Source organism: Euphorbia lathyris, chromosome 1 (assembly GCF_963576675.1).
Source record: "Euphorbia lathyris chromosome 1, ddEupLath1.1, whole genome shotgun sequence".
NCBI lineage: Eukaryota > Viridiplantae > Streptophyta > Magnoliopsida > Malpighiales > Euphorbiaceae > Euphorbia > Euphorbia lathyris.
This window is the reverse complement of record NC_088910.1, coordinates 99754538-99764498: the sequence shown is the minus strand read 5'-3', so window position 1 is coordinate 99764498 and position 9961 is coordinate 99754538.

The window sequence follows — 9961 nt, the reverse complement described above, 5'->3', positions numbered from 1 at the left end:
AATTTATACGAATAAGAGTATTTTTAGAAGAAAAAAATACAGTAGAAAAGTCTAATTTGATAGCGTATATCTAAATGAGTCTAAAAATATAAATCTGACTCTATATTTAACCAATTTTATAAATTTCCCTTTTATTTATATATAAAGAGAGGTTCCATATAGCAATATTAAATTGTCTTTAAAATTTGACCACATATATGAGAGTTGGGTAGATCATTATTTAATACTTGTATAAATTCCAAATTGATTCTGACTTTAAAATATATGATGATATCATGTGAAACTCACATAAATAAGTTAGTTTTTCTTTTTTTCTGTTTTTGTTTTTGTTTTTATATATAGTTAAAGTATAATAAATCTCTCTGCTGCATCGAATCTATTGAAAATTTACTTTACTCGTCCAATTTTGGTTAATTGTCAAATAACCAAATAAATAAAGGGTGATGTTAAACCCAGTCCCAAATTCTCATCTCTAGCCCTGTGAAATGATGAAAATGCCCTTTCATGGGTTATGGGGATGAAAAAAGCTATTTTTTTTGCTATTCCGTCACGCGGGCGTGTGGCTATCACGCCCGACCACACGGTGAGGCGTGTGGCTATCACGTCCGACCACGTGGTGAGGCGTGATAGCCACACGCCCGCGTGACGGAATGGTAAAAAAAATAGCTTATTAAACCCGTAAATAGGTCGTTAAACCCGTAACTACAGAATTGTACTTAAAACCTAAAAATACCATACAATTTTAACTAAAATCAGTAACAATGATATAAGTTCATGAATAAATATTATTAATTACAATACATAAAACTAATATAATCTAGTCCAAGCCGCTCTCCTTTCAGTGTATAGATTGTCCAAGTGACGAACACTCGGATCACGAAATATACACCATTGGGTGGCGATGGGAGGCACTGGAAATGCAGGACTTAAATAAAGACGTATGTAGTGATGATAACTCCCCAAATGACAAATCACAATCTCTCGCTCTGATGGTCTTCCATCGTTCGAACGCATCGGCAGTATAGTGCAACATCCTAACTGTGATATAGTAAAAAGGAATATTACTGCATTCAAAACAGATGCATCAGCAAATAAGTCATCCGGACTCACCATCCAGTGGGACTCACTACACCCCGCTCCTGCCCATTTAATACGCGTGAGGGAAGCATCGAATCCGTTCCCGAACACTGGCGCATACAGATCATGGTTTGCCTGCATCTCATTCTCTAACAGCACTCTCATCAGCTTCCACTCCTGGTTATAGGTGATGGCATCGGCTAAAACACGAAATCCACAGTTACCATCTGCTACAACATCATGGTATCCAGTAATAAATGGTACGATGAGACCTTGAACCCGATGTAAATGGTGGTAACTGGCGATATCCGCATCAAATCCGGCTGAACATATTAATATATGAAATTCATCAAAAAAATATATATTTACTTTAACTTCAACATATATATTACTAAAATAAAATATATCTGGCATCTCGTTGTTATGCACAGATGAGGATGAGGATCGGCCTCGACTACGACTACTCCTCGAACCTGAGGACCGTGCTCGATCTCGTGGTGCCTGACTATACTCCCATGCACTCGGATTTCGTTTCGTTGATGAATTCCCCTTTGGTCTACCCCTAACAGTGTCTTTGACCTCAGGTTCTTTGAAGCCACTTTGTTCCGGGTTTATCTGATCATGAATCATCATCGATATGCTACGCACCATTGAAGGATCTAATTTTTCAACCTTTTCCACAAGAGAGTGAAAAAACCGGTGATCCTCAGACCCGTCAACATATACGGGAGCAGTAACTGGTATGTCACTCAAACCTTCAAACGCAAGAGATCTCCAAAAAGGATGGATGCGGTCAGCACGGACCGATGTGTCCGTGTCAATATACGTTTTAAGCTCACATGCACACAGAATGCCATGAGTCATGGGCAACACGCATCCGCATTCACTTACCACATCTATACTCAATCCGTGCATACGCTTGAGCTCATCATTCAGTACACGCAAGCAGTAATGTGAAACGTGTAAGTTGAGATACTTGAAAGGTTGTTGATAGTGAGCCACCGCAGTTCTTCTTCTCGAGTCCTCGAGTGAGTATCTGATTATATACAGTAAAGGATTACAAAACTAATGTATTACAATTTAAAAGATTAAATTAAATAACAGAATAAATGTCTTACTTGATCGCCTCGATCTGAGCCTCAATGTCCTTGTGCACATTCGCCCACACTGTATCGAGTGCACCAGTAGATGAATTCAACCACTGTTTCAACTGTGCATATGAACTCTCCACTCGACAGGTTGTGGTGTTTCCTAAGTGCAACACCTTGTTCGTCCATGCTCGATAAAACTTCTCTTTATGCACTAGCCATGTGGTCTCCACGTACTCTATCACACGAGGCCAGTTGGTAGTAGTATTCTTCATGGCTACCACGGCCGCCTCATATTCGGCTACTGTCGGGGCTTTAATTATACGTTTCTATTTGGAATTCTTAAAAATTTCACCAAAACTCTTCATTCCACACAACTTGCCTACTTTATCCTCCACATCTTTATTAATATGCCATGTGCACAATAAATGATGACTATGAGGAAATACCTCACGAACCAGTCTCATCAGTCCTAACTCCCGGTCCGTAGCAATGGCTGTCAGATGCACATCAGGTTGGAGCAAAAGCTTCAATTTTTGTGACACCCACATATAACTTCCCTCAGTTTCATCCTTCATGATTGCATAGGCGATCAAGAAGTTTTTGTTTGAAGGCGTCATTCCAATGATCTCAAAGAATGACATCTTATACTTGTTTGTTTTATATGTTGAATCCATACCAACAAACAAGTAATAAGATCGGAACAGTGTGATTGATGTAGGATGTGCCATAAATAAGTGAGTCACAACATTGCTGCCCGGCACCGCTTGCGTCCAATGTATGTATTCCTTATCTATAGCAAGCCGATAAAACTGACCAATTACATCCCGACCCTCAAAGCTCTCAGTCCTGATTTTCTCCCTGTAGTTATAGATGTCTTTGTGTTGGGCAATCCTCCGGATGTTTTTCTTTGATTGCAGCAAAAATAGCACAAGGCTTAGCTTGAGCTGAACTCATTTCACGAACAAGTTTTTTGGAACCCGGGCTTAGTCCGCTCATCTGTCTGTAGCCCTGACGATATACAGCCAACTGATGACAGTGTTGTCCTCTATCTCCAGCAATCCCATTCACCACCCAACCGCCTAATTCAGCGATTTCCAGAACCTTTATCTGGAATTTGCAACCACAGTACTTTGTTTTTGTATCCCTCCGTAGTATATCATCCGTATCCATATCCCTTTTCCTTCTATAATTCTTAATACCACGAGCACATTTAACCAATATCCATTTTGACTTGCCCCCTGTCTTGTGCGACGCTGTGGTTAACTCGAAGCCGATCTCAATTGTCGTCTGTTTTGCCCAGTTAACAGCTTCATGATATGTTTGAAACGTTTGTTTGGGAAAAAACTGTGAACTATAATCAATGACGTTTCCGTCAAAATCTTCAAACGAAACCTCCTGCAAATGATAAATAACGAACATTACATTCCAACACGCGACATTTCTACAGCGTTTCGGTGTCTAAACCCGAAACAACAGCAACAAATATGCTCGGGCGTGTGAGCATCACGTCCCACCATGTGGTGGGGCATATGAGCATCACGCCCACCATGAGGTGGGGCGTATGAGCATCACGCCTCACCACATGGTGGGGCGTAATATTCAAACGCCCCACCACATGGTGAGGCGTGATGCTCACACGCCCGAGAGCCGAACCAGCAATTTTTTTTTAAAAAAATTTACAGAATTCAATGGAAGTTTAATCAGAAAAATACATCGATTTCAGGGACAGCGTCACTCTCGTCTCTTCCCGGTGATACCGGATTGCTCTCCATCAAACGTGTTGTCTTTGATTTCGGATCAAAATGTATTTGGGAGAGTTTGAGAGAGTTTGGGAGGGTTTGAAATTTTCAATTTTTGGTTAAAGGGCGGTTACGTCTTTTTTCGAGGCTGGAAGTATGAAATTGGGGCTGGATATAGTAATCTACTAAATAAATAATAATAATAACCATGCATATATATTCATCACCTATTAATTTCCAGCAAATAATTAGAAAATATGATTGCATGGACCAACCAATTAAACATATTAAGAGTTGAATAATGAACATAGGACCCATTTCTATCACACTCTTTTACCTGTATGAGATTGCAAATGAATTGGAATTAATTATTGTTGTATTCATTCACTTTTCCTGTCTTTTTTATTTCTCTTTATTCTCCTTTTCCAGACATCTTTATATCATTCTACTCATATTGCTATTTTTTTAACAGTCTTGATTGTATGCATTTTAATAAACAAGTAGAATTTGCTCATTCACGGTTAAATCTAAGTTTATTAGAATTTTAAGGTAGAAATTCAAAACATCCTGAAACTTAAATTAATAAACCTATATCTAATGATAAATAGACAAATTCACTTGCTCATTAAAATACATGTGAAAATCGTTGCTTTTTTTTAACATAAGGTTTTGCTCCTTGTTTTCTATTTTTGCTTCTATTTAGTTTGATATTTGACTTTAGACAACATTTTATTAAATTAATTAAAGTGATACATGTCAATATATAAAGTTGACACATGCCTGTAAACCATGACATGTATCAGAATAATTTGATAAATAAATTAATATTTCATTTTAGAATAAATTATCCAGCAAACCAAATTGAAGAGTAAAATGGAATCTTTATTCAAAATTACATCTGTGTGATCATATTGTTTTTTCTTTTAGAAATATTCTTTTTAGAAAAACAATAATCCATTTCAGTAACCAAAAAAGTATACATCAATCATTTATCCCATTTGTAAAAAGTATTACTTTTATATTTGGTCAAAACAAAATGCATACTCATCATCCTCTAGCAACAAAACATGTAAGTCGGTTCAATATTTATTTTTTAAATAGATAAGATAAAAATGAAAATTAAATACTCAAAAAATAAATACTGAATTTTAAGTGTTGAATATTATAAATGTTAAAATTATTAAATGATACACATATTTGATAAATATTAAAAATAAGTACTGAATATTAAAATATTAGTTGATAATGTTTAACTTAAAATTTTAAGTTAAATATTTTGACTTAAGAGAATAAATGATATATAACTTAATTGAATAATTTAAATGGTTAATAAAAAACTCATTATCAAACACACTTAAACTAAAAAAATGCTTAATCTATTAATTTAAGTGATTTTTATTGTTATCAAACAGGTCCTAAATCAATAAAATTAATTTTATTCCTACTTTCAAAGGTTGTTCACTTTAGCATAAACTCAAATTTGCCTTTATAAAAAAAGGTAATTGCTTCCATGATTGAAGTACCAAAAGAAGGAAATTAGGGGTTAAATTCTTACTTAGACATAAATTTTGAGTTTGGATCATGATTTAACACAAAAGATAACCTTACTTTAGCAACCAACGACTAAAAACGTTGATGATATAAAATAAATAAGTTGTCACATTTCAATTTTAGGAATCACGGAATGCATTAATTTTTTTTTAGTAGATAAGAAGGCTTAGAAAGAAGAAGAAAATTGAGAAATGGAAAAAGCTAACTACAAATAGACTCGTCTGCTCAAATGCATTAGTTAGATTTTAGTTTTTCAATTTATTATGTATATAAGTTTGTGTGAATTTCTGATTTCGGATATCCAAAATTTGACTTAAACTATTATTTGGCTTTCGGACTATTCAAAATTTTGTGATTTGATATCTGACCTATCCTAATTAGTGCAATTTGAATGGAGATTTAACATAATTATTATTCTATTAACACATGATGATATTTTAACACTTAAACTTGATAAATTTTAGTTTTGGGATTTGTTTTTATTTTCTTTTGTAATCTAATTAATTATTTTCACATAAGAAAATTTATGTGGCAAATGAACTTTAGGACAACGATATGTCAAATCTATATGTCAAAATATCACCACATATCAGGGGAATAACGGTTTTGTTAAGTCTCCACCCAAATTGGGTGAAATTTCACGAATTGGAATAGTTCATGGGTCAAATATGACTGAATAATAGGTCAGGGGGCCAAATGATAAGATTTTGGATAGATCAGAGGCTAAATAACACTTTCAACCTACAAAATTTCTTACCATCTAAATACCTTCTTACAAAATAGCGTATGTGTCCGCTATCCGCTGTATACACTCTCATAAGAGAAGAAAAAGCAATGGAGATTAGAATTTAGAGCATATACGAAAGATTCTTTTAATCATCTAATTATAGTTTCCTCATAGTCTTTATTAAGGTTGTAGGATGCCATTTTCTTAATGCCTCCACATGTATCACCTTTTTTTGGTTATATTCACACGGAATTCTCTTGATGCATATCTAATGACTTTCATTTATGATCAATCATTCAAATCCCAGACATGTGGCTATGAGACATTTAGATGGTCGTACATTGGTTGTTGTCCACATCCTTGACAAATAGTCTAATGATACATAGGCATTCCTACATCGATATTTATTTGAACCCCTATCAGACGATTCTAGAACATCTGGCCAAAACCTTACGCTGAAGTTCAGATAACATTAGCTTGTTATCAGACCCCTCCTCCCCCAAAAGGGTGAGGACACCTTTTAAAGCTATGATGACGCTTTGATTCCCATGCTTAACTACCCAGCCTACGATCTGAAAAGAATGCCCCTTGGGTGGATGGATACTCGACAAGTGTATGTATCTAATGTGAGAACATGCCATGAGTCTCTCTTTTTTAGCGTTTTCAATGAGTCTCCTTCTATAAATTGGAATTGGTTTATTCACTTTCCCCTTTCATGTTTTCTACCTTCTTCACAATCCCTTTCACCTCTCTGATATTTCAAGTTTGGAATTTTTCGTCTTTGTAGGCAACTGATTTTCTTCTTTCTCTGGTATGTTTTAGAACTCACTTCACAATTCAGTTTTTCTTCCTCTTCTTGTTCTTATTCTTCTTATCGGTTTAATAGGCACGATATGACTCAATAGTCAAATAGGAAACTACCTCCTTAAGGCCACTGTTCCCCCAGTTGTGACCATAGACTCGTCCAAAACTCATTATTATCTTCGAGATCCTTCAAATGGAGAGGCTTTTGCTTCAGACATGAAAAATATATTTCGATAAAGTAAATAGACGTCGACATGTCCAAAATCCCTAGGAAAAACCGAGTAATTAAAGATCCCACTTATAGGATCCATGATAAGATGTCAAAGTTTATTTTTAAAAAATCATATACAAGTGTATCGTTTATCCTTGGTTGAGGACGATGGATATTTTGATTGCTCATTCTAAGGGTAAAGTGCACCTTCCCCCATCGATTACTTCACTATCTGTCTTGACCAAATATATAACAGATTCTCATAGCCTCCATTTTGGAGGTGTACCATTTCTGTTCAGGCCAAATCCATATGGATGTTTGGACATAATTGATATGTTTCTACTGGATGTGGAAAGCATAAGTAGATCTCTAAACCCTTGCATCTCTGTAAGTTGTATGCACATAAGGTTTGGGTTTCAGAGGATCACTTCACCTTCTACTGAATCCCCGGTTGTCTTCATATGTTCCTTAACGACAAGTCATCATTCGTAAAACATTGAAGGAGTTTTGGTTCTTCATGAAGATAGATTCAGTAACTCCTTTGAATTTCCCTTATCTTTGGAATCTCAACACCAAAAAGAAAAAATGCACTTTGAGAAACGAACCTAGAGGAGGATACATTCATAAATGAACTCCTTAGTCTTACACCGTAGCTTTGGACTTGTACCAAAGTTCTATATGTCTACCTATGTAAAAAGACTTTGATCACCTGGGACAAAGAGACTGGACGTCCTAATACATAACATTCTTCAAATCTCCACCAAGTAACCATGTTGTTTGTATGGTTCGATTTTTTTTTTACTTTTCCCCCTTTTTATAGGGAACTGTGATTTGCCATGTTGCATGCTAACTTTGCAATGTGAATATTACCCATTGTCCAACATAAGGGAAAGATCATACCCTTAGGTACCGAGGATGCGGAGAACCTCCCTCCGGCCAAAAAAAGATGAAAGTAGTCGAAAATCTTAGGATCAATGAGGCAGAGGTTACCCTCTTCAAGGCAAAGTCAACTTCATTCTACTTTAGGTCAACTATTAAAACTCTTCTCATATATGATTTTTAAAGCTTTTGCACCTTCCTTTGGATGACATGGTATAAGACTAATCGGTATTATCACATGGAGGATCTTCTAATTTATTATGCTTTCTATCAAGGTGTTGTTAACTCTTTGTCTACTGGTGGTAAAATGCGACTGGCTAGTCCTCTTGGTATTGCCTCTTTAGATGCCTGTCAGCCTTTTCCCTAGGGAGTTATTAAGCTTAACTGTGATGCGTCTTTCTCGATAAGAGGTAGTATAGATGCAATAAGTTTTATAGGAATGAATGATTGAGGGGTCGTCGTGGTGAGTGGTGCTTGTCCTACTAGAGTGTGTTGGTTGGTGGAGCATTATGAGTTGATGACAATTCTTAATGGGGTTACTTTTGCTAAAGATTATAGCCTTTATAGCATTATCTTCATAATATTATCATCGTTTCATATTGCAAAAAATGCTATTGAGGATATTATTCGAGCCATTGATGTAAGTTAGTTGACACTATTTTTCATTTGATCCGACTCTAAAGCCTCAACTTTTCATTCCTTCAGTTTCATCTTTGAAGGAAGAAACCAGAATTTTTATACAAAATTATCCTAAAGGAAAATAAAACAAGAGAACACTTTTCATATGAAAATAAAACAAAGAACACTTTTTTACACAAATAGGACAAAAAATCACTTTTTTTTATACGTGAGCTAAACGCAAACAACTTTTTTATAGGAAAATTTCCATCAGTTTAGCGGAAATTTTCATAGGTATAGCAGATCTAACTTTAAGATCACTAAAACAATACAGATTTACCTGATAGTTCACAAAACAAGGCAGGTAGATTTTGTTTTAGGTACTTATTTTAAAGATAACAGTCATTTTTGTGAGATATAACTAGATCCTCTGCGTACAAGGTAGATCGACCTTCTATAAGAGAAACCAATTTTTCCTTAAGAACAAGGCTGGTCAACTTTGTTTGGAACCCTGAAAAATTCGATCGACCTTGTTGCCTAGAAACAACAACCAACTGGAGAAAAGAGCAATCAAAATAAAACTCAAAACATAAACAAAACACAAGAATCAAGGCCCCTCAATTTGTTAACTTTGTTGCATGTATCTAGAGCGTTCGTAGAGTCCAGCTTAGTGTTTTCTCACATTCTAACCCGTAGCCAAAGCTCTTGAAACGAAACCAAACAAAATAAGAGATTTTTTAGAATTTCAACACAATGTACACCAACTTATGAGTTAAAGAAGCTTAACAAGTTTTTGAAGTGTTGGAAGATATTTTGGCGACTGAGATATGATTTTTGGATGATCAAAGCTCTCAACTTAGATTTTTCTTTTTATATCTCTATAAAATTCAAGTTTCTAATGAGATAAAGTCTCTCATCTCTCAAAAACTCAAAATTTTATAAAATCTGCAAAATGATCACCCCATTAACTCTTCGAAGTTGAATGGTACTTATGAGGAGGCTAGAATGTAACCCTCAATGTGTTCCACTGTGTGATTTTAATAAAATTTCTACTTTACCCGAACTAAAACTGATTGACTTTAATTAGTTTGACTCATGACAAGTCTGATCGATCTTATCATACAAGAGATAATTGAATTGTCGCGTACTTGATATGCAGTAATTGTAGTTCTTTTGGATTTTAGGGGACAAGACCAAATGATTTTTATGATCAAAAGAAGGCGGATCAGATAACCTTAGTTGACATATTCTGAATTTGATTTTT